Source organism: Thalassophryne amazonica, chromosome 19 (assembly GCF_902500255.1).
Source record: "Thalassophryne amazonica chromosome 19, fThaAma1.1, whole genome shotgun sequence".
NCBI lineage: Eukaryota > Metazoa > Chordata > Actinopteri > Batrachoidiformes > Batrachoididae > Thalassophryne > Thalassophryne amazonica.
In genome coordinates, this window is record NC_047121.1 from 47,051,780 (window position 1) to 47,075,082 (window position 23,303).

The 23,303-nt window shown below is 42.4% G+C and overlaps 1 protein-coding gene across 2 annotated transcripts in view; it reads right to left on the bottom strand.

Annotated features, from left to right (window-relative positions):
- The window catches only part of luzp1 (leucine zipper protein 1), a 136,738-nt gene that overhangs the window by 40,804 nt on the left and 72,631 nt on the right, over positions 1 to 23,303 (bottom strand). The window contains exon 1 of one of the 2 annotated variants that reach the window (XM_034159734.1): positions 8,179 to 8,765. The exons of the other annotated variant lie outside the window; for it this stretch is intronic. The gene's annotated coding sequence lies outside the window, so the exon portion shown is untranslated. Of the gene's footprint in view, positions 1 to 8,178; positions 8,766 to 23,303 lie in introns of those variants that run through there. 2 annotated transcript variants of the gene reach the window in all.

The window sequence follows — 23,303 nt, forward strand, 5'->3', positions numbered from 1 at the left end:
AGCTGTTTCAAGCTGAAAACCTCCACATTTCAGGCTCTATTGATCCAGGACGTCGTGAGAGAACAGAGAAGTTTCAGAAGAAGTCGGTTTCAGCATTTTATCCGGATATTCCACTGTTAAAGGAGATTTTTTTTATGAAAGACGTGCGGACGGGTCCGCGTGTCGGCTCGCAGCCGCCGCGACGCTCCACCACAGGAAAAACACCTCTGTTGGAAGCCTTAAGGACAAGTTGGAACATGTCCAGCTGTTAAACAATTTCTCATATACTCACTCCACTGAAAGCCATCAAAAGCCGCCTGGATTTTACAAATGGTTATCAATACGGACGTGTTTTTCCTGTGCCGCCGCTCCGCGCCGGCTGCGTCCCGACGCGCGGACCCGTCCGCACGTCTTTCATTAAAAAAATCTCCTTTAACAGTGGAATATCCGGATAAAATGCTGAAACCGACTTCTTCTGAAACTTCTGTTCTCTCACGACGTCCTGGATCAATAGAGCCTGAAATGTGGAGGTTTTCAGCTTGAAACAGGCTGATGATGCCGCCTGAGAGCGCAGCGCGACGTCTCGCACCATGGGAAGTCCTTAAAGCGACAGTGTCACCTCAAAATCTCTCATCAGCCGTTAAAATTTTCACTGAAAACCAGCGTAATTTTTCGAACAATGTCCACTTCGATGCGTCTCACAGGTTTAGAAAAAATTTTGATCAAACAAAGCGCCAGTCTCTCAGCAACTTCTCAGACAAGGAATTCCGACGAGGGGCTGGCCGACTCCTCCCACAAGGAGTGCTCACAGGCGAATGACGTCACCGACAGGCGTGGAAAAACTCACGCATGCGCACGAGGGTTCATGCATGTCTGACGTAAAAACATATGAATGAAATCCATATAGTTTTTGAAAAAAATAAAAAGGACCTATACTTTATGGACAGCCCTCGTATATACACACACACATATACACTCAACAAAAATATAAACGCAACACTTTTGGTTTTGCTCCCATTTTGTATGAGATGAACTCAAAGATCTAAAACTTTTTCCACATACACAATATCACCATTTCCCTCAAATATTGTTCACAAACCAGTCTAAATCTGTGATAGTGAGCACTTCTCCTTTGCTGAGATAATCCATCCCACCTCATAGGTGTGCCATATCAAGATGCTGATTAGACACCATGAATAGTGCACAGGTGTGCCTTAGACTGTCCACAATAAAAGTCCACTCTGAAAGGTGCAGTTTTGTTTTATTTTGGGGGGGGGGCTACCAGTCAGTATCTGGTGTGACCACCATTTGCCTCATGCAGTGCAACACATCTCCTTCGCATAGAGTTGATCAGGTTGTCAATTGTGGCCTGTGGAATGTTGGTCCACTCCTCTTCAATGGCTGTGCGAAGTTGCTGGATATTGGCAGGAACTGGTACACGCTGTCGTATACGCCGGTCCAGAGCATCCCAAACATGCTCAATGAGTGACATGTCCGGTGAGTATGCCGGCCATGCAAGAACTGGGACATTTTTAGCTTCCAAGAATTGTGTACAGATCCTTGCAACTTGGGGCCGTGCATTATCCTGCTGCAACATGAGGTGATGTTCTTGGATGTATGGCACAACAATGGGCCTCAGGATCTCGTCACGGTATCTCTGTGCATTCAAAATGCCATCAATAAAATGCACCTGTGTTCTTCGTCCATAACAGACGCCCTGCCCATACCATAACCCCCACCATGGGCCACTCGATCCACAACATTGACATCAGAAAACCGCTCACCCACACGATGCCACACACGCTGTCTGCCATCTGCCCTGAACAGTGTGAACCGGGTTTCATCCGTGAAGAGAACACCTCTCCAACGTGCCAAACGCCAGTGAATGTGAGCATTTGCCCACTCAAGGTGGTTACGACGACGAACTGGAGTCATGTCGAGACCCCGATGAGGACGACAAGCATGCAGATGAGCTTCCCTGAGGTGGTTTCTGACAGTTTGTGCAGAAATTCTTTGGTTATGCAATCCGATTGTTTCAGCAGCTGTCCGAGTGGCTGGTCTCAGACGATCTTGGAGGTGAACATGCTGGATGTGGAGGTCCTGGGCTGGTGTGGTTACACGTGGTCTGCGGTTGTGAGGCTGGTTGGATGTACTGCCAAATTCTCTGAAACGCCTTTGGAGACGGCTTATGGTAGAGAAATGAATATTCAATACACGAGCAACAGCTCTGGTTGACATTCCTGCTGTCAGCATGCCAATTGCACGCTCCCTCAAATCTTGCGACATCTGTGGCATTGTGCTGTGTGATAAAACTGCACCTTTCAGAGTGGCCTTTTATTGTGGACAGTCTAAGGCACACCTGTGCACTAATCATGGTGTCTAATCAGCATCTTGGTATGGCACACCTGTGAGGTGGGATGGATTATCTCAGCAAAGGAGAAGTGCTCACTATCACAGATTTAGACTGGTTTGTGAACAATACTTGAGGGAAATGGTGATATTGTGTATGTGGAAAAAGTTTTAGATCTATGAGTTCATCTCATACAAAATGGGAGCAAAACCAAAAGTGTTGCGTTTATATTTTTGTTGAGTGTATATATACACACACACACACACACACACACACACACACACACACACACACACACACACACACACTTGATAACAAAAGAAAGGGGGAGAATCATCAATGCATCAAAGCTTTGTTCATCCATTCATTCTTTAACTTTCTGTGACTAATCCAGGTCACAGTGGCAGTAGATCCAGCGGCTCAAGCCACAGTTCCCTATCCTTGGCCAAGTCCTCTAATTCTTTATGGGATCGTGAGGCATTTCTGAGGCATTCCCAAGCTATCTGGGAAATATAATCCCTAGTGCATCCTGGGCATTCCCCGGGGTCTCCTCCCAGTTGAACGAGTCTGAAAGACATCCCTAGGGAGATAACCAGAAGGCATCCTCATCAGATGCCTGAACCACCTCAGCTGGCACCTTTCAAGGTGAAGAAGCAGCGGTTCTACTCTGAGTCTATCCAAGATAGTCGAGCTTCTCGCACTGTCCTGGAGTGTAAGGCCAGAAACCTGGCAAAGGAATCTTATTTCCACTGCTTGTTCCGTGATCTTATTCTTTCAGTTATTACCCAAAGTTCATGACCATAAATGAGGATAGGAGCGTAAATCGATTGATAAATTGAAAGTCTTACCTTCTGGCTCAGCTCTTTCTTCACCATGAATGTCCGGTATAGCGTCTGTAAAACATCAGATTCCACCCCAATCCATCTATCAGTCTCACACTCCAACTGCTGCTCATGAACAATAATCTGAGATACTTAAACTCTTCCAGTTGTGAGCATAACTCTCCCCTAACCCAGTGGGTACAATCCACCACAATCTCATATCTGGAGGTGCTGATTCTCATCCCAATCGCTTCACACTCTGCCTAAAACCTGCTCATTGCGCATTAGACATCACTGTCTGATAAAGCCAACAGAACCACATCATCTACAAAAAGAAGAGATGCAATTCTGAGGTCACCAAACTGCACATCCTCCAATTCCTGGCTGCAGCCTGAAATCCTGCCCACAAAGACTGTGAGCACGGCAATTCTGGAGGAGTCAAACACTCACCGAGAAGAAGTCTCATGTAATGCAGAGAATGCGGACATAGCTCCTACTTTGGTCATATAGAGGTCTGCATGCTGCAGGGGTTCCCTCCCACTCCCTCAGAGCCCCCACAGGACACCTTGAAGGACCTGCTCATATACCTTTGCCAAGTCCACAAACACAAGTAGACTGATTCCCCATACTCCCAAGACCCTTCCAATATCCTTTGGAGGGTGAAGAGCTGGTCCACCATTCCAAGACCAGAGGGAAACCGCATTGCTCCTCCTGAATCTGAGGTTTGACTAACGGTCCAGGTCTCCTCTCTTGTACCCTGGTACAGGTTTTACCAGGGAAGCTGAGACGTGTGATTTCTTTATAACTGGAACACTCTCTCTGGTCCCCCTTTTTAAAGATGGGGACCACCACCTCAGCTTGTCAATCCAGACGTACTGTCCCTGACTTCCACTAAATGTATAAACGTGTCAGCCATGGCAGCCCAACAACATCCAAAGACTTCAGCATTTCTGGGCGATTCTCATCTGCCCCTGGTGACTTCCCACCGAGGAGTTTTTTTTTTTTTTTTTTTTGTTAACTACCTCAGTGACTTACGCTAAGGTGATGCCAACTTTGCTTTATCCATGATTATATAAAACCAAATGAGCGTGCCACTATAACATATTATCAGTGAATCAGCATCTCTGCAGAAAGCATCCACTCCACAGAGGAGACCCAACACAAAGCAACACTTGATAATAATATTTAAAAAAGAAAATGTTTTAATAACTACAAATATAATATGGCACTTAAATGCACATGCTCAGTGTTGCAATATCAACAATAAAAATGCTGCCACCACTAAAAAGGCAGCCAATTAGTTCATTTTAACAGACCGACAATAGTGTTCAGAATAATAGTAGTGTTATGTGACTAAAAAGATTAATCCAGGTTTTGAGTATATTTCTTATTGTTACATGGGAAACAAGGTACCAGTAGATTCAGTAGATTCTCACAAATCCACCAAGACCAAGCATTCATGATATGCACACTCTTAAGGCTATGAAATTAGGCTAGTAGTAAAAAAAAGTAGAAAAGGGGCATTCAGTCAGTGAGTTCGTCAATTTTGTGGAACAAACCGGTGTGAATCAGGTGTCCCCTATTCAAGGATGAAGCCAGCACCTGTTGAACATGCTTTTCTCTTTGAAAGTCTGAGGACAATGGGACGTTCAAGACATTGTTCAGAAGAACAGCGTAGTTTGATTAAAAAGTTGATTGGAGAGGGAAAAACTTATACGCAGGTGCACAAAATTATAGGCTGTTCATCTACAATGATCTCCAATGCTTTAAAATGGACACAAAAAAAAAGCCAGAGAAGCGTGGAAGAAAACGGAAAACCACCATCAAAATGGATAGAAGAATAACCAGAATCAGACGTCAGACAACCTTATTGATCCCAAAAAAGGACAATTACGTTTACACTCCAATTACCTCAGACAAGATACAGCAATTAATCCACAATTATTACTTGTTTACTGTAATAATGGCACACATCAAAATTAAAGCCAACACATATACATTTGACATTGTTTATGTGCACTGAACTTGAAGTAATCCGTCTTCCGAATTGAGGCAAAGTGGGTGAAGGCTGCAGCAGGAGGGGCCCGCGCCGCCCAGCCTGGGGGTTGAAGGCTGCAGCGGTAAAAACCGCGATGCCTTCGAGGTGGCAAGGAGGAAGCTAGGGTGGGGGGAGTGGAGAGACACGGGGGGGGGGGGGGGGCAATAGGGATGGAGACATGCGTCGTGTGCAGATGAGTTAAATTTCTGTCAATTTCTGTCCATGTGTGTGTAAAGTCTGACAGTTTCTGTCCGTGTGTGTGTAAAGTCTGATGTTGCTAGGCAACAGCAGGCTGGGGGGGGGGGGGGGGGGTAGATGAGAAGGGGGGCTGAATTCCTTCACCAAGGCTGTAGATCCTTCTGGTGGAAGAGCAGGGCATTTGGCCTTCATGAGCCGATAAGGCTGCCATGTTGATGTTTGGCGGAGAGATACAGAATTCTATTTACTGCACCCCTGACCGTCTAGAGACCAAATTTATGAAGAATATTCTCTGGTCCTCAGCAGTACATTCCTTTGCAATGCAGTGATTTGCTCCGAGATTGAATCCATTTTGCGTTTGAGTTCAAGAGTTCACGTAGTCTGAGATTACACAGCATTGCCCAACTCATTAATTATGACGGACTGATGAGGGGACAAAATTCTGGAAGCAGCCATCTTGCTAATATTCCTGTGGGTCAGGGCAGCGCACAAACCAATCAGCACCAAACCTCCCACCATAAAAGCGAATACGAATGAATCCTCAATATCTTCCACAGAGAGTGGAGCCACATGTCACACTCCATTCTCTCATCTGTCGAGAGCAAAGCCCGCTGGATAGGTTCCATCAGGGCACGCAGGGTCCCCAAACCCTGATCTCCTTGTCAAAAACAAATGGTGTCAATGGTGTTGAGAGACCAGCTGATCAATTCCATAGTTAATCCAAATCATAATTTGAAGAATTCACAGTCTTGTGAAGCTGGGACTTTGAAGGTCGGAGCAGAGATAGAGAGCAGAAAGGAGGAGAGGAGAGGGGAGGAATGCGACCGTCCTTGCCGGAGTCCAAGCTGTAGGCTCACCCATTGATCGGCTCCAGGATGATCAAAGACAGTCTGGAGTTTCCAGTAAGTGCTGCGACAGTTAGAAGACGCCTGTGTGAAGCTAATTTATTTGCAAGAGTCCCCCGCAAAGTCCCTCTGTTAAATAAAAGACAAGTGCAGAAGAGGTTACAATTTGCCAGAGAACACATCACCTGGCCTAAAGAGAAATGAAGGAATATTTTGTGGACTGATGAGACTAAAATTGTTCTTTTTGGCTCCAAGGGCCGCAGATGACCCCCAAACTCTGAATTCAAGCCACAGTTCACAGTGAAGACAGTGAAGCATGGTGGTGCAAGCATCATGATGTGGACATGTTTCTCCTATTATGGTGTTGGGCCTATATATCGCATACCAGGTATCATGGATCAGTTTGAATATGTCAAAATACTTGAAGAGGTCATGTTGCCTTATGCTGAAGTGGACATGCCCTTGAAATTGGTGTTTCAACAAGACAATGACCCCAAGCACACTAGTAAACGAGCAAAATCTTGGTTCCAAACCAACAAAATTAATGCCTCGCAGATGTGAAGAAATCATGAAAAACTGTGGTTAAACAACTAAATACTAGTTAAGTGATTCACAGGATTGCTAAAAAAAGCAGTTTGAACATAATAGTTTTGAGTTTGTAGTGTCAACAGCAGATGCTACTATTATTGTGAACACCCCCTTTTCTACTTTTTTTTTTACTAATAGCCCAATTTCATAGCCTTAAGAGTGTGCATATCATGAATGCTTGGTCTTGTTGGATTTGTGAGAATCTACTTAATCTACTGGTACCTTGTTTCCCATGTAACAATAAGAAATATACTCAAAACCTGGATTAATCTTTTTAGTCACATAGCACTACTATTATTCTGAACACTACTGTACCTTCATTTGAACTTATGTTTATTTATTCTTGGTCTTCAGTATGGTAAAATTATTTTTTATTAAATTAATTGATACAACAATCTGTAGAAGTTGTGCTTGTCAAGAGAAATTGCTGTCCTTTCATCTGTCCACACACAAAACCTTTCGCGTCCTAAAACTCAAGAACTACTTTAAAGTCTGAGATTTAAATTCTTGCATGAGGAATACTGTATACATAAAGACCTATGTGCTAAATTTGTTGTTCATTCCTGATTATAACTGGAACACACTCTCTTGCTCTCTCTCCCTCATTGCAGCTCTGGAGGAGCAATTATAATAATTACATAGGGCTTTACCAGGAATCAAAGCACGAAACAAAATAAACTCCAATAATAAAATAATAAAAAGTGCAAACCAACAATGCACAAAAATCCCAAATGAACGAGCTGATATATAGGAAAAAGTTGCAACTTAAACTCTGGTGTGACTTGTACTCTAGTAAATACAGTACCTGATGACTAAAAAGGCACCACTGGGTAGTCTGTACTTTTACTTTTGGTACCGTCAGTATATTCTGATGTAAATAATTTTGTACTTTTACTTAAGCACCATTTAATGCTGGGCGTTTACCTGCAACAGAGTATTGCTAACAGTGTGGGATTACTACATTTACTTAAGTAAAACTTCTAAGCACTTCTTTCAACATTGTGTGCACACCTGTGCCTTGTGGTAAACCTCATGATCAAATAACATAGATCACATTGCAACAATCACACCAATGGTATTACCAATCTACACCATGACGCTAACATTTGTGACTGTCATATTAAAAGTTATACATCAAAGTATTAATGGAAAGCCTACATTTAGAAATTTAGGTCAAAGCAATAGTTCCTCTCTCCCTGAAGACCTGCAATAAAGGTCAAGAACAAGAGGACTGCTGTATTAGTTTGCTTCCTTCAAGAGATTTCTCTTAACCGGGTATCAGTCTCTGTCACTCTCATGTGGCCTCTCAAAATTATTGCAGCCTCAATTTTTGAGTTGCATTCAGTTTCATTCACTTACCCTTTGTCCTTGTTCCCATGACATCCTCCTGTCTTTATATGTCCTGTCCCAAATAAATACAAGTAGAGATGACAGCTGATCTCACAATTTGCCAGGAGTGTTGGATTTGGCATTTTGTGATGTTACTCCCCTAATGGCTCACAACCACTACTTACACACACTGCTAATTCACAGAAACATCAATAGCTCTTAGCATACAGCCCTCCCGACTCCTGCATGACCGCTTGAGGTCCTGCTCATTCACTGCGTTCCGATGTTGGCACGGAGCGTCAACATACAGCATGGCTGGCAGAGCTTGGCAGTGCTTCGTCAGCTTGATCCTTGGCATTAACTGCTTGTTAACTCCTTGCTGCAGCTGAATGGAGACCTCAGCAGCTGACAAGGAAAAATAGTTGGCATAAAAAAATGCAAGTAAGAGCTGAAAAGCTTTGACAAGAAGAATGCACAGAGCCCAATGCACGTAATAATGCAAAATGAGCAAAGGAACACAGAAGAAGCAACAGACTGAGATAAAACAGACACGGAAGGAGGGAGATATGTGAGGAGTGACTCCACAGAATGCAGAGCAGGTACTTGCCAGAGTGGATTGCTGCAGTAGGAATGCAGCACCGGGCTACAGGAAGGAGGGAGGGAAGAGGCGATGAAGAGAGCAACAGAGGTAGGCAGCAGGGAACATGATGAAGCTGCACAGCAGAGGACAGACGGGCTAACACGAGACGACGGAGTTGTTACAGAGATAATCTTGCAAATACAATGAAATACTCAACAAGGTGACTGTATTAAAGTGGGGGGGAATCACATAAGGACAAATGTATCAGAGAAGAGGTTGTTGGAATATATGGTGCTAAGTTGCTCAATATGACTCGAGTCCATCGCTTGTACTTCTCAGTGTTTCAAGGATGGGATAAAGTTTACTACTTCCATGTAATCCTTTACGGGTATCTTGAATCGCTCCGTGTCCGACACAGGCCATAGGTACGGTGCTTTGTTGCCACCGTTTTTGGCTTGAAAAGTTATTCTGCAGAAAATAAAACAAAAAAGCCGACTTGGTCCTTTTAGACGGAGGGAAATGTTCAGTGCAGGCTTTGCCTCCTTCAGCCATGATACAGAGCTAGCTAACGTTAGCTGCCTGTTTGTAAACAAAGCTGCCTGTTTGTAAACAGAGACAGAGGTGCGCGCTAGGGGGAAGGACGGCAGCGGCTGCCTCCACTCTGCCTGTCAAGAGTTCTCACAACCCGCTCATACCGTAGGGACAGTATAACGGAAAATTTTAGTGGTTTTGATACCGTGGCTTTTTCATACCACGGTACACCGTGAAACCGGTTATTGGCCCATGTCTAATCGTGACTCACCTTTTTGCTGATTAAAGTCACTAATCGGGACTCTTGTCTTGTTACGGGCAAGAAACGAGAATCATCCTCCGTTTCACACCGGACAGTGTTTGTTCATTCCACATTAACTTTTCGTGGGGGAGTGCAGGCCATTGTTCTCTGGCGTGGGTTGGACCAGCTTTGCAGGTTCGTAAACTGAAGTTACTGTTACATGTGAAGAAAAAATAATAATATCCTCTGTTTGTTGTGGGACAAACTGCACGGCTTCAAATGCTGTGCGGCTCTCTGCAGAGTAAAATTATAACTTCACAGCGAATCATCATTTTAAATCAAATGACACAACCTTGTAATACAGACAACAAACTACAACTGATCAAAACAGTTCCTCCCCCAAAATGAGACGTCCTCCGTGCTGTGCAGCTGTCTGCGAGACCAGAGGTCAGGGACTATCAACACATTACCACAGCGAAAGGAAATGCTTTGTGAGAAACTCAGTAACATCACCTTTATGGTGTGTAGCAGAGGTGGGACGAAGTCACTGTCAAGTCATTCTCCAGTCATCAATCTGCAAGTCCCAAGTCATGTCTCAAGTCAGCTTGTAAACAATTGGTGGTTATTATGACTTGAGACTTACTGATTCACAACTTGATGGTGACTTAATCCCACTTCTGGTGTGTAATGCCACCAAACTCACAGCACACATCAATGAGCTCCTTCTAGTTGTACTACAGCACTTAGTTTTGAAAAATATACCATTATATAAATTCAGGGAATTTTTATGTAATAAATTTGAATAAAATCCAATTAACTTTTTATTTATATCTTGTAGTGCAACCAAACTCACATAACATCAATGAACTCCCCCTGGTTGTATTACATACAATACTTTGATGGGAAAAATCAACATTTATATAATTTTTGGAATTTTTTTTTATATCAATAAATGTGAATAAAATCTCTAACTTTTTATTTTTTGGTTGCAGTGCAACGTCGGTCGGTCGGTTGTAGTTTGTAGTTCCAGCAGTTAGTAGTTCTCCAGATTGCATCATTTAGGGTCTATTTTTCAACCCCCCCTCCCGATTTTTTTTGGGTGTGTGTGTGTGTTCCAAATTCTGCCCTAAACTATGCTCTGTAGCAATGCCCACAAATAAGTCCCCAACACCTCTCAGGAAAGTTTAAGACTTTGGCATCAGCATCAGTGTAACTGCAATACTTTAAACATTCATAAACTGTTAATTTCATATAATTTATTAATTTGATGTTTAGACTATATTGCTTTCAAGCAGCATTTAGGCCTAAAAATTCTTCTGATGTCAAGAAGCTTATCCCCTCTTCAGCTATGCACGTTACTGTGAAGTGCATGCAGGGAGAACTCGTCATGACACCTGTTCTGTCACAATCACAACAAAACCCCCCAGTCTGGCAGAGGCTCTTCAGGTATTTATTGCTCATCTTTTGTATTACTTGCAGGGCAAATGCTAACGCTTTTTCTCCCTTACCAAAAGCGTAGTCATTGCTGGTGCAACCAGAACAGATGGTGGTGAAAAAATCCACTAAAAAACAAAAAACTTACTACTTTCAACCACAAACACAGGACCTGGACTGGAAGGGCATGTCAACAATAATCATGCATTTGCACAAATGCGACCACATGGCATTTTAGCCTGCATGCTGGAGCCATGTAATGCATTTAACTTTAAACCCTACCAAGTTTTCTCCTGGTGGAACATACCCCCAGACCACTAGAACGTCCAAGGCCCACCTACCACTAATGTTTCAAACCACCTGTCAGAAACACTGATGTATGCAACTGTACATAGAACTGAGAGCCTTTGAGAATGTTAAACATTAAACCAAAACCATGTTTATATACAACCCCTGGCAAAAATTATGGAATCACCGGCCTTGGAGGATGTTCATTCAGTTGTTTAATTTTGTAGAAAAAAAAGCAGATCACAGACATGACACAAAAGTAAAATCATTTCAAATGGCAACTTTCTGGCTTTAAGAAACACTATAAGAAAGCAGGAAAAAAATTGTGGCGTCAGTAACGGTTACTTTTTTAGACCAAGCAGAGGGAAAAAATATGGAATCACTCAATTCTGAGGAAAAATATGGAATCATGAAAATCAAAAGAACGCTCCAACACATCACTAGTATTTTGTTGCACCACCTCTGGCTTTTCTAACAGCTTGCAGTCTCTGAGGCATGGACTTAATGAGTGACAAACAGTACTCTTCATCAATCTGGCTCCAGCTTTCTCTGATTGCTGTTGCCAGATCAGCTTTGCAGGTTGGAACCTTGTCATGGACCATTTTCTTCAACTTCCACCAAAGATTTTTAACTGGATTAAGATCTGGACTATTTGCAGGCCATGACATTGACCCTATGTGTCTTTTTGCAAGGAATGTTTTCACAGTTTTTGCTCTATGGCAAGATGCATTATCATCTTGAAAAAATGATTTCATCATCCCCAAACATCCTTTCAATTGATGGGATAAGAAAAGTGTCCAAAATATCAACGTAAACTTGTGCATTTATTGATGATGTAATGACAGCCATCTCAAGTGCCAGTGCCTTTACCTGACATGCAGCCCCATATCATCAATGACTGTGGAAATTTACATGTTCTCTTCAGGCAGTCATCTTTATAAATCTCATTGGAACGGCACTAAACAAAAGTTCCAGCATCATCACCTTGCCCAATGCAGATTCGAGATTCATCGCTGAATATGACTTTCATCCAGTCATCCACAGTCCACGATTGCTTTTCCTTAGCCCATTGTAACCTTGTTTTTTTCTGTTTAGGTGTTAATGATGGCTTTCGTTTAGCTTTTCTGTATGTAAATCCCATTTCCTTTAGGCGGTTTCTTACAGTTCGGTCACAGACGTTGACTCCAGTTTCCTCCCATTCGTTCCTCATTTGTTTTGTTGTGTATTTTCGATTTTTGAGACATATTGCTTTAGGTTTTCTGTCTTGACGCTTTGATGGCTTCCTTGGTCTACCAGTATGTTTGCCTTTAACAACCTTCCCATGTTGTTTGTATTTGGTCCAGAGTTTAGACACAGCTGACTCTGAACCACCAACATCTTTTGCAACATTGCGTGATGATTTACCCTCTTTTAAGAGTTTGATAATCCTCTCCTTTGTTTCAACTGACATCTCTCGTGTTGGAGCCATGATTCATGTCAGTCCACTTGGTGCAACAGCTCTCCAAGGTGTGATCACTCCTTTTTAGATGCAGACTAACAAGCAGATCTGATTTGATGCAGGTGTTAGTTTTGGGGATGAAAATTTACAGGGTGATTCCACAATTTATTCCTCAGAATTGAGTGAGTCCATATTTTTTTCCCTCTGCTTGGTCTAAAAAAAGAAACCGTTACTGACTGCCACAATTTTTTTTTTCTTGATTTCTTATAGTGTTTCTTAAAGCCAGAAAGTTGCCATTTGAAATGACTTTAGTTTTGTGTCATGTCTGTGATCTGCTTTTTTTTCTACAAAATTAAACAACTGAATGAACATCCTCTGAGGCCGGTGATTCCATAATTTTTGCCAGGGGTTGTAAGAGGTAGATAGTAATTTTGCACAATGTAACACCTCTCTACATGGTTGTATGACCGTAGACACAGAAAGCAAGTGACAGAAACCATCACCAGCTACCAGCACTGAGCAGAGTGTACATTTTACAGGAAACGTACAGTCGATGCATGTGCCACTCCTGTGCAGTTCAGGGTGCAAGGAAGGAAACAAGGCGCCGACATCAGTGCCCAACAGGAAACAGGCTTACAAAGAGTGGTGGTGGCAGGGGCTGAAACAGGGGAGAAGCAAGGTGAGGATAGGGGAGAGGGAAGGAGGAAAATACAGGAGAGAGGTGAGAATAAGAAGCAGAGGGATAAAAAAAATATGTCCAGCTTTCTATACCATGAATCGATTTCATCTGACTATAAACAAAGATCAGCAAAAACACTATTGGCAGTAAAACACAGATCTTGAAACTGCCCCATTTCTGATTTTACAGTTACAATGATCCTCCCCAAAATGTAATAACAAGGACAGCACTTAAACAAATAATTCTGAACCATTTCTTGTGAGTATTGCACGATATGTGCTGCACTGACACGTTAGAGAAAATTTATTTCAAGCACCTCAAAACTGAGTGAACTGCAAACATGTACAGAAACATTGCCCAAATAATTCTCAGGTGCAGCTCACATATTGCAGAAGCCTTTTTAGTTTTTTTTAAGAAGTATTATTTTAAATTCTGTGGTAATATCATGGCTTCTTCCCCAGTTCCTATCCTGCATAAAATTATATATATATATATATATATATATATATATATATATATATATATATATATATATATATATAAACATAATCAAATAGCCATATGTGCACACAAACAGGGCGTTGAGGTTAGACAAACTCTACTCACTGGTTGACAAAGACGCCGTCTTTCACGATTACATTTGGAGTTTTGGCATGGCCCAAGCATGCGGTCAAGTTAACAATGCAGTCACTGTAGTGGAGATCATTCAGTCAGGACAACCAGCTAGGAATGAGCTAACGGCACAGATATGGGACACATTCAGAGATTTTGCAATGCACTCATGTATGAGCAGACAAGCAGTGTTGGCCACAACAACAGAAGGCTCTATTCACTTCTTTTGAGAAGCATTGGTATACACACACACACACACACACACACACACCATTATCGCAATCCACATCATCCTAGAAGCCATCATCTGCTGCAAAAACTCACGCTCAGCTGCGTGCACACATAAATCTGACTTGGAGCATTCCATTACAGTAGCATTCCATCTGTTTGGTTAAGCACAGAAAATCCAGAATTAAGACCAGATTCTGGACTGAATTTAAAAGATGAGAGAAGGGAAACAGAGGTACAGGAAGTAGGAAGAAGAGCTAAAAGAGATGTGAACTGCACTGCTATACTTTCAGAACACAGACATCAACATTAAGCATTCAGGCCTACTTTGGGCAAGTACACATCCTACGGGGGGGACATCCTCTAACAGGTAAACAAATGAGCAGCACCTATGGTAAAACATGCTCATATTTCTCTCTCTCTCTCTCTCTCTCTCTCTCTCTCTCTCTCTCTCACACACACACAAAAATATCAGAGTGCTGCCATGTAAGGTGCTCAACTGCACACCGGGAGCAACCGGTGGATTTAAGGACCTTCCCCAAGGGCGCTTAAGCCCCTTTCACACCGGGGCTGCCTCAAGTTGCTTCATGTGGCGTGATGATGACGCAAGAATGTCTGCGTCAGGTGCACGCAGCAGGGGGGCAGAAAGGAGGTGAGAACAGAGTGCACAGTTTGGCTCCAGTCAGACTGCGCACTCTGATTTCGCTTCTAGTTTATATTTGTTCTTGTGCTGAGTTGCAGGTCTGCGCTCTGAGTTCTGTTATAGTTTATCTTTCTTCCTACGACCGCGAGCTGTGCCCGTCTGTGAGTAAATGTGGAGATGTCTGGAGTTATGCTTTTATGTGGACATGTCCCGTCTCTGGCAATCAGTCTGTGAGCAGGACTTTTATGGACTTTAACACAATGATGAGAGAGTTTGAGGGGAGAGTGAGGACTGCAGCAGCCAGTTTTTTTTCCCTTTTAATTGTTCACATGTGCGCGCGCGAACGAATCGTCCGTGAGTGGCCTGGAGATGTCCGGCCTTTTTGCTGGATGTGGACATGTCCTGTCTCTGGCAATCAATCAGTCTGTGAGCAGGACTTTATTTAAACACAGTTGTGAGAGAATTTAAGCCCGAGGAGCTGCAGTAAGCAGTCAGGCTGCAATCAGCATTTTTTTTTCCTGTGCTCTTTTTGAGACTGTAGTTTCACTGCATTGTGTACACAGTATAAAAACAAACCTGTGTGATTTATACTTTGGGAACAATAGCACACAGTAGGACTCATAAATTGGCGTCAGGTAACATTGTATTGTGAGGGTTTGGCTTTCAGTCATGTCGAGTACCGTCGCGTTGCTCTGACTTGCACTGAAACCACTTAATTTCTGTGTCGAGCACAGGACGCAGAAAAAATTAAACATGTTTAATTTTTGAAGTCCAATTCGCTTCATCCTTTGCGTCCCTCGCGCTGTTGTGGCATTGAGCTGCATCATCTCGGCACTGGGTTGCTTCCACGTGGTGTCGTCATGACGCCGCACAACGCAACTCGAAGTGGACCTGTGTGAAAAGGGCTTAAGTGATTTGAATCAAGGATCCTCTGGTCATGTAAGCTTGTGACCAGAACTGAAGGCAATCAGATCAGTAAGCAAGATAAAAGGTGGAGGTATGGGCTTTACATATCAAGAAGGTGTTTTTGCCTTTTCCCTCATTAACCCTCTTTGTGGGTTAATGAGGCAAAAAGCCTTCCTGATATCTTTATCCCAAATAGCAGTGATATAGAGGAGCATAATAAAACAAGTTTCACTGAAATCCATAGGGGGCGCACCGAGATATGGCCAAATGAAAATCGGCAAATATCAGGTTCTTAACATGAAGAGCGCCACCTATGCAAAAGCGCCGTAATTAAGCCACTGCCATTTATGCAAATTTGGAAAGAATTTGTTCCAGTGTATCCAAATATGCATAAATGAGCAAGGTTTATTCACGGTGCAGGCCCTGGGAGGGTCCCAAATGTAGCCCAAAATGCCAAAAGTTGTGACTTGAAGTGCCACCTATAGGCGGCGCCCTCAGTTAGTCTTGAAAAATATAACGCTAAATGGGAGAACTCCATCCATAAATTCATATACCATAAGATCAATGAGGCTTACTGAGTGCGCACAAAGATATTCAAAGGTCAAAATCCACATTTTGACTATGTCACTGTTTAGGTCCCTTTAACCCCTACCTTAAAAAGTGCCGTAATTTTCCTACCAAAGGGATTTTTGGATAAAAAAAAACGTAATTTTTGTCTGTTTAGACAATACATCTTCCCCTAAAAAAAAAAAAAAAAAACTTGAGTGGCTGACTGAAACATGATATATCACCACCCATTTGAAAGTTACAGATTTCGGCTCGTAACAGCTGTATCTTTCAATTAAGTAAATTATTGTCACTGTTGTTATCAATGAAAAATGACCGTGCCTCATATCATCACCTGCAGTTCACTGGTGCAGACGACAGGAAAGTTCCTATAAAGACCGCTATGACTTGTTCTGATGCAGACATCTGAATGCAGCACAAATGCAGATACACACGTGTAAGGTTGGGTATTGAGAACCGGTTCTTTTCGGTATCGTTAAGAAATTATTCGATCCACCCATCAATAGTCTTTTTGCTTAACGATTCCATTATCGGTCCTTCAAAGCAGCCGTTGTTTTTGAAGGTGTTTGTCGGGAAAATGATCATTTCTCTACGTTGATTACAGACCCTGCAGTGGCTCTCTAATCAACTGCTTCTGCAGTGCGACTCCACTTTGAAGCGTGAACCAATGAAGCAATGCTTCGATCCGCTGGCTCATTGGTTCTTTGATTTACTGCTCTTCAGAAGCAGCAACTCCGCTTCTTAACCCCTCTCAAAGCCATTAAAATATGTCAATCATGAGTCACTTTTGTGTGGATTAAAGTCACTAACTGGGAATCTTGTCTTGTTGCAGTCAAGAAACGAGATCGTCCTCCGTTCCATTCGCACAGCTCCAAACGCTGCGCCGCTCTCTGCCGAGACAGAGTCCGGTCGGAATGAATAACAAAACGAACTGCTGCTTTAAATAAAATGACACCTCTTTCCAAACGCTGTAATACAGACAATAAACTACAATTGACTAAAATGTTTTTTCTCTCCCAAAATCAGACGTCCTGCATTCTTTATGAATTACATCCTGACGTGCAGCACACAACATACATCTGAGCTCAGCTCAGATGTATGGAAACACATTCATGCCAATAATGTATGAAAGGAAATGCTTTTGACAAAAACTACAGATTTTGTTTATTCCTACTTATGTCCAAAGATCAAGGATCCACCATTTAGAGTTTATTATGTTCAGAGTTTAAGGATCAAGTGACCAATTTCATATTTATTTACTTTAACATTCAATAAAATGTTGACATAGAAAACCTGTAAAGCGTATTTTTAGTACACAGAAAATTCACAAGCGGTATCGATAAGGGAATCGATGAGGAATCAGATTGATAAGCAGAATCGATAATGGCACTGATATCGATAAAATCTTATCAATACCCATACCTACACACATGGCTTGGATTTGGCTTGAGCCATACTGAGTTTGGACCTGTGTGTAGGATGACCCGGATTCCAAAAAATAGGCCTGAACGCTATTCAGTCTGAAAGCAATCTGGATTGAGTGGTTTGAGGCACAGAGAAACTGGTTTGGTTTACGTAGGTCAATGTTAGCAATTGGTTTCAGTTATCCATATACATATAACCTAGCATCGATGCACTTTCCTCCTGGTTACAAATGAGGGAAAATCCCACAGTTTGTCATTGCTCTTGCCTTCACTAAACAGGAACTCTTTTACTGAAGTGACCATTTACATCTTAATACAGCCAAAGAAGGCAAATATGCAGTTGGACCTCTAAGAAATTGGAAAAGAAACTGGGCACTGTCAATAGTCCCCCCCACAACCCCCCAAAAATCCCAGTGACACAACAGCAATTCTCAAATGTAATAAATATGGAGTAACTCAGATGAGGAAAATTTTTTCTACATACTTTATAATGCAATAAAAAAGTGGCAATTTTACAAATTCCATTCAACACATTCTTAAAACAAAAAGCACCCTGGTGACCAGGGACCACTTCTGTTTTTGTATATATTGTTGGGGTAGGTTGGGGGATGTAGAGAGAATTGCAGCTATTCATTTAGGGAGTTAGCCAAGCCATAACCAAATCAAACTGAAAACAGCTGTCTCCTTCTCATTTCTTGCTCCCACTCACACACAGCACGTCAGTCTGAGAAGGATTCATTTCATTACACGGCAAGAAACAGTGAGAGATGGCACTTCCTCTACTTCCGCAGGTTAGTCTCAGTTATAAATATGATTTTTCATTTCCACCACACTGGAGTGAATAATGTGACCAGAAGTCATTTCATATTACACCACAGCTCAGTCCTTCCAAGAACAGCCAGATTCCTTTAAGGAGTTCATCCTGAAATCAGGCTCAGCCAGACAGTTATGAAGACCTAAGATCAAACATCTACTCAGCGACATTTAAAGCTTCACAAAAATGTCAGTCAAGTTCAGTGTGCTGTGCATCACAGAGCAACACAACTTCTCACTTCTGTTAGTCTTAAGAAACACATTTGTGTAAGTTTGAGCTTCATATGTGCTGTAATTACTTTTCTGAATCACAAGGTGTGTTTAGTTAAAGCCTTCCTAAAAATACACTTCAAAAATGATATATTGCATTCACTGAAACCAGAAAAATGGTTTCCAACAGAACATAAAAAAACATTTAGGGCTGGTCTCCTTTTTATTCTACATAAACATTTTATTGTGTAATGATTATCTTAGAGCAAGTCTTTCTCCCGTACACTTTTCCCATTAAATTGTAAAGTGTGTCTAAACTTTTGACTCCTACTGTATATTAATAAAGGGCGCTGAGATATCAATGCACATTGCACACACATACACAACACAAATCTGTGTCCACTGGTGCCATCCATTGCCACATCCACCACAACTACAGAACTGGCTTGGGTCCTAGATGGCAACCATTGAGGCAAACAACCAATCCATCCCCACATCTAGAAATTAAACATCTCTCTGTCACTGCCAAGTGAAATATGGTCACCCCCTTGGCCTTTTCCCAATTGCTGAGATCCTTAACACTGAGACACTGGTGTGCTGGATCTTGTCCAGACAAATGCACCATGAGGCCAAAACGTTGTAGCCGAAGTTCCCCCACAATGTGGGGAGTAACGTTGTTACTCCTCATCACAATCTCTCCAACTAGCCGTTTGTTTGGAACACAGTTATTCCTGTGGACTCAGTATCAAAGACATTGAGTTATTGCCTTAGGTTACTATTTACAGTAAAACAGGAAATACCGGGACATGAAAGCCATTTTGCAACCTACTTAGTTTCAGGCATAAATTTTTATGCAAATGCAAGTAGGAATGTGTGTACGTGAAGACAGTTTCCCCCCCCTCCTCCCTCCTTGCTTTCAACTGCCCCCAGTTGTTTTGGGTCACCACAATGGATCCAGCAGAGACCCAGGTTGGGATTCGGCATAAGTTTTCAAGTTTTATGTTGGATGCCGTTCCTGACACAGCTGTACTTCTACATGGAGGAGCATGCTCACAGCTCCTGGTGCTGCCAAGAGGTCTTCCAGTAAAGGACTAATCAGGGCCAACTGTTTAACGTGTGCGATCCATTCTAACAGGATCAGGGGTGCACAGAGTGGCATGGCTGCAGTGTCTGTTAAAAAAAAAAAAAATATATATATATATATATATATATATGCAAAGTTTTCACAGCAAAATGGGCATATTCAAGTTGAGCATCAAAAGGGACTGAGGAATCATGGAGAGTAAAATGAGAACAACTGAGGCAGAATTAAAATGGTGAAAAGAGAGATCATGTTCAATTTTCACCACTGGAGAACATTTCAAGACCTGAAACTCCATCCTTTGGTTCCACTGGCCTTGTTTGCATGGGAGCCCATTTCCTGTGAGAGATCAGCAGAAAAAGGTGTGTGTGTGTGTGTGTGTGTGTGTGTGTGTGTGTGTGTGTGTGTGTGTGTGTGTGTGTGTGTGTGTGTGTGTGAGAGAGAGAGTTACACTCGGGGTTGTAGTTCAGAAAGGTCTAGGGTTGTTTTGTCTGCAAGGAGAGGAAAGGAATGCCCAAATCAAACACAGTGAACAGGATGCCTCGACACAGACAGACAGACAGATAGACAGGGCAGAAAAATGAGATTCAGAGGAAACATGCAAAGATATGTGGGGCAGAGATCCAGAGTGGTGTAGAGAAAGTTATAAAAGAAGATTAAGGAAATCAAAGCAACACCAGAGGGGAATAAAGCAAGGGATTGATTTTTCATTATGCTGCCATTTCAAACTGCAAACAGCATTCCTTCTGCTGCTATTTGCATTCCAACAAAAGGGCAAGGTGGACAAGAATTTTGTTTCAGCAGATGAGGTGTCAAACGGAAAATGATGCACCTATTAAGTTTGGAGTAAACCTGTAGAACCTGTCCTAATATTTAATGACTTACAGCCCTCCAGCCTTCCCTGTTCCACAAACAACAGCTGAGGCTTCACACTCTTATCAACAGGCATATGAAAGAGTTGTCAGATGCCCCTGTTAAGGTTTTCCACCTGTTCCCAAGTAACATAAAAGCATAAATGTCACAAAGCATGTTTGTTACTGTCCATTTAAAACATGAATGGCGAAACGTCTCTGGATATTTTCAGTAGGAATCTCCAGAACTTATCAACTCGGGACATCCGCACAAGTCATTTTTTGGTTGATCAGTATTGGATACATTAAACCAGAGTTAACAAATAAGTATGTGTTCCCCGTATGCATTACCAGCGGACCGAACAGATAGGCATGGCTGCTGTTGCTGCGTCACGACAGAACTGCAGCGTACATTTTAAAAGCAATTTAACACTCACTTTAAATACGCAACAAGCCCATTTTATTCACACAGATCATCAACAGCGTGGTTCAGTCTCACGCTGTTTTATGCAAGTGTAGAGTGATATCTGGCATAGTTCAGTGCTGCCATGGTGACTGCTTCAAAAAGACATTTCACATTGCCTCAAATAATCCCCAAGTTTTCTTTTTTTTCCTGATGGACGGTGCATGTGATACGACCTTCCTCCTAGCCAATCAAGTAGCAAAATTAAGAAGTGATTTACACAACAAACGGGTTTTTCCCTCATCATCATGTCAGTTTTCCTCCTATTTACAGGGACATTACGGGTGAGTAGCCAGAGGGGCCAGGGGTCAAAACAGTCCTGCTTTAAAGAGGAACTATGCAAAATAGTTACTATAATTTTACAGTTTAGATGAATTATAATCGCTAAATGACTTGTTTTGTGGAGAATGAGGGCTCAGAGAAAGCGAGGAACAGAAAGAGTGTGTGACCAAGGGAGGGGTCACACATGGGTCAACCTTGCTTGGAATAGCAAGAGCTGAAAGATGAAGCATGCACAACTGATACAGGGTTTTTGTTGCTGCACTTGTAAGTATATGGAGATAAACGCTCTGTTCTCTATGTATTTCTGTGTATTGTCGGCCCACGGATTATTGAAATGCACATGGAAAGTGAAGGAAGGGGGAGGGCCGGCAGTGAGTTTTTACAACAGTTCTGTGACATATGTGCTCCCGAGCTTTAGGAGGAGGTCCGTATAGATCAGGGGTGGGCAATCATGTGCCATGAAGGGCCAAAACACTGCAGGTTTTCCTTTCTACCAATCACCTCAGCAGGTGATTTCATTAAAGATCAGGTGTCTCAGCAGGTGATTTCATTGACTATCAGGTGTTTATGTTCAGAGGAGAAGCTCATCAGCACCCACCTGCTGAGGTGACTGGTTGCAAGGAAAACCTGCACTGTCTCGGCCCTCGTTGCCCACCCCTGGTATAGATGAATGAAGAAAAAAAGAAAAACTGACCATAGTTGCATGTTGCATAGTTCTTCTTTAAATGGAATCGATGAACAAATTTTTTAAACTATGGTTACTTAGTTGCCTTGTGACAGACCGGCGTCCTGTCCAGAGTAAAACCCGCCTCACACCCTAGGACTGGTGAGATAGGCTCCACTCAAAAAAAAAAAAACATTAATTTTGCATGTTTCTGTGTAGGCTCTCAGTTGTCCAGGGTGGTTTCCATAGTAGATCAGTAGTAGATTCAAGCTTCTCTACTATTAATTTTGCATGTTATTATTGATCACATGCTGGGGTGGTGGTGGTGACCAAGTGGTTTGTGCGCTTTGTTTCAGTGCAGAAGGTTCCCGGTTCAAACCTCACCCCTGTCACATTTCTCCATGTAACGTGGCATTGCGTCAGGAAGGGAATCCAGTGTAAAACTTGTGCCAATTCAACATGTATGTCCTCCTAACAGAGAAGCCGAAGGGACTTACTTCATTGATCAAGTATCTTGTTGAAGTACAAACAGCATTCCCTAACTTGATACGATAACAAGGATGCCAGATGAATATGTGTGGGTTATTTTTATTTATTTCTTTGATAGCGGCCTTTGATAATCTTTTTATGCACTCTGTATAGCCCTGATGAATTGCCTTATTTTCTGTGGAGTGCCTCTTATTTCCTCCTATTCCTTATTGCACAGTGCCTCTCATTTCCAAGCAGTTGCAAAGTTCAGTTCCAAGTCAAACTCTTGCCATGCGAGAGTGAGCCATTTCCTTGACTGGCAAGGCAGAATTGATAGACTGCTATCGTTTCCTTTTATGGTCAATGGTGTCTGAAACGTTTGGCATGGTTGAGAGTGCACATGTAGCTGGCTGGCAGGAGAGATAAAGGCCTAATTTAACTGCATTCTTCTCTGAAGTCCACACCTAGAGAGAGAAAGAACGGAAGGTCAAAGAGGGGAGGGAGGGAGCTTTGGAGAAGAAAAAAAAAACCCAACAACAGAACAAAGTAACGTTAAAAATGGGAATGCGTGAGGGTGACAAAGAAGAACTGGAAACAAGGGCGACAGAAAAAAAGATTTGTTAAACAGCAAAGGCTGGAAACAAGGAAATATTTTAGAGCAATAAACAGACTGAAGACAAAAGATAAAGTGGCTTTAAGTGAACATGATATGATTATGAAAAGTTGCTCAATGAAGAAAATCCAACACAGCT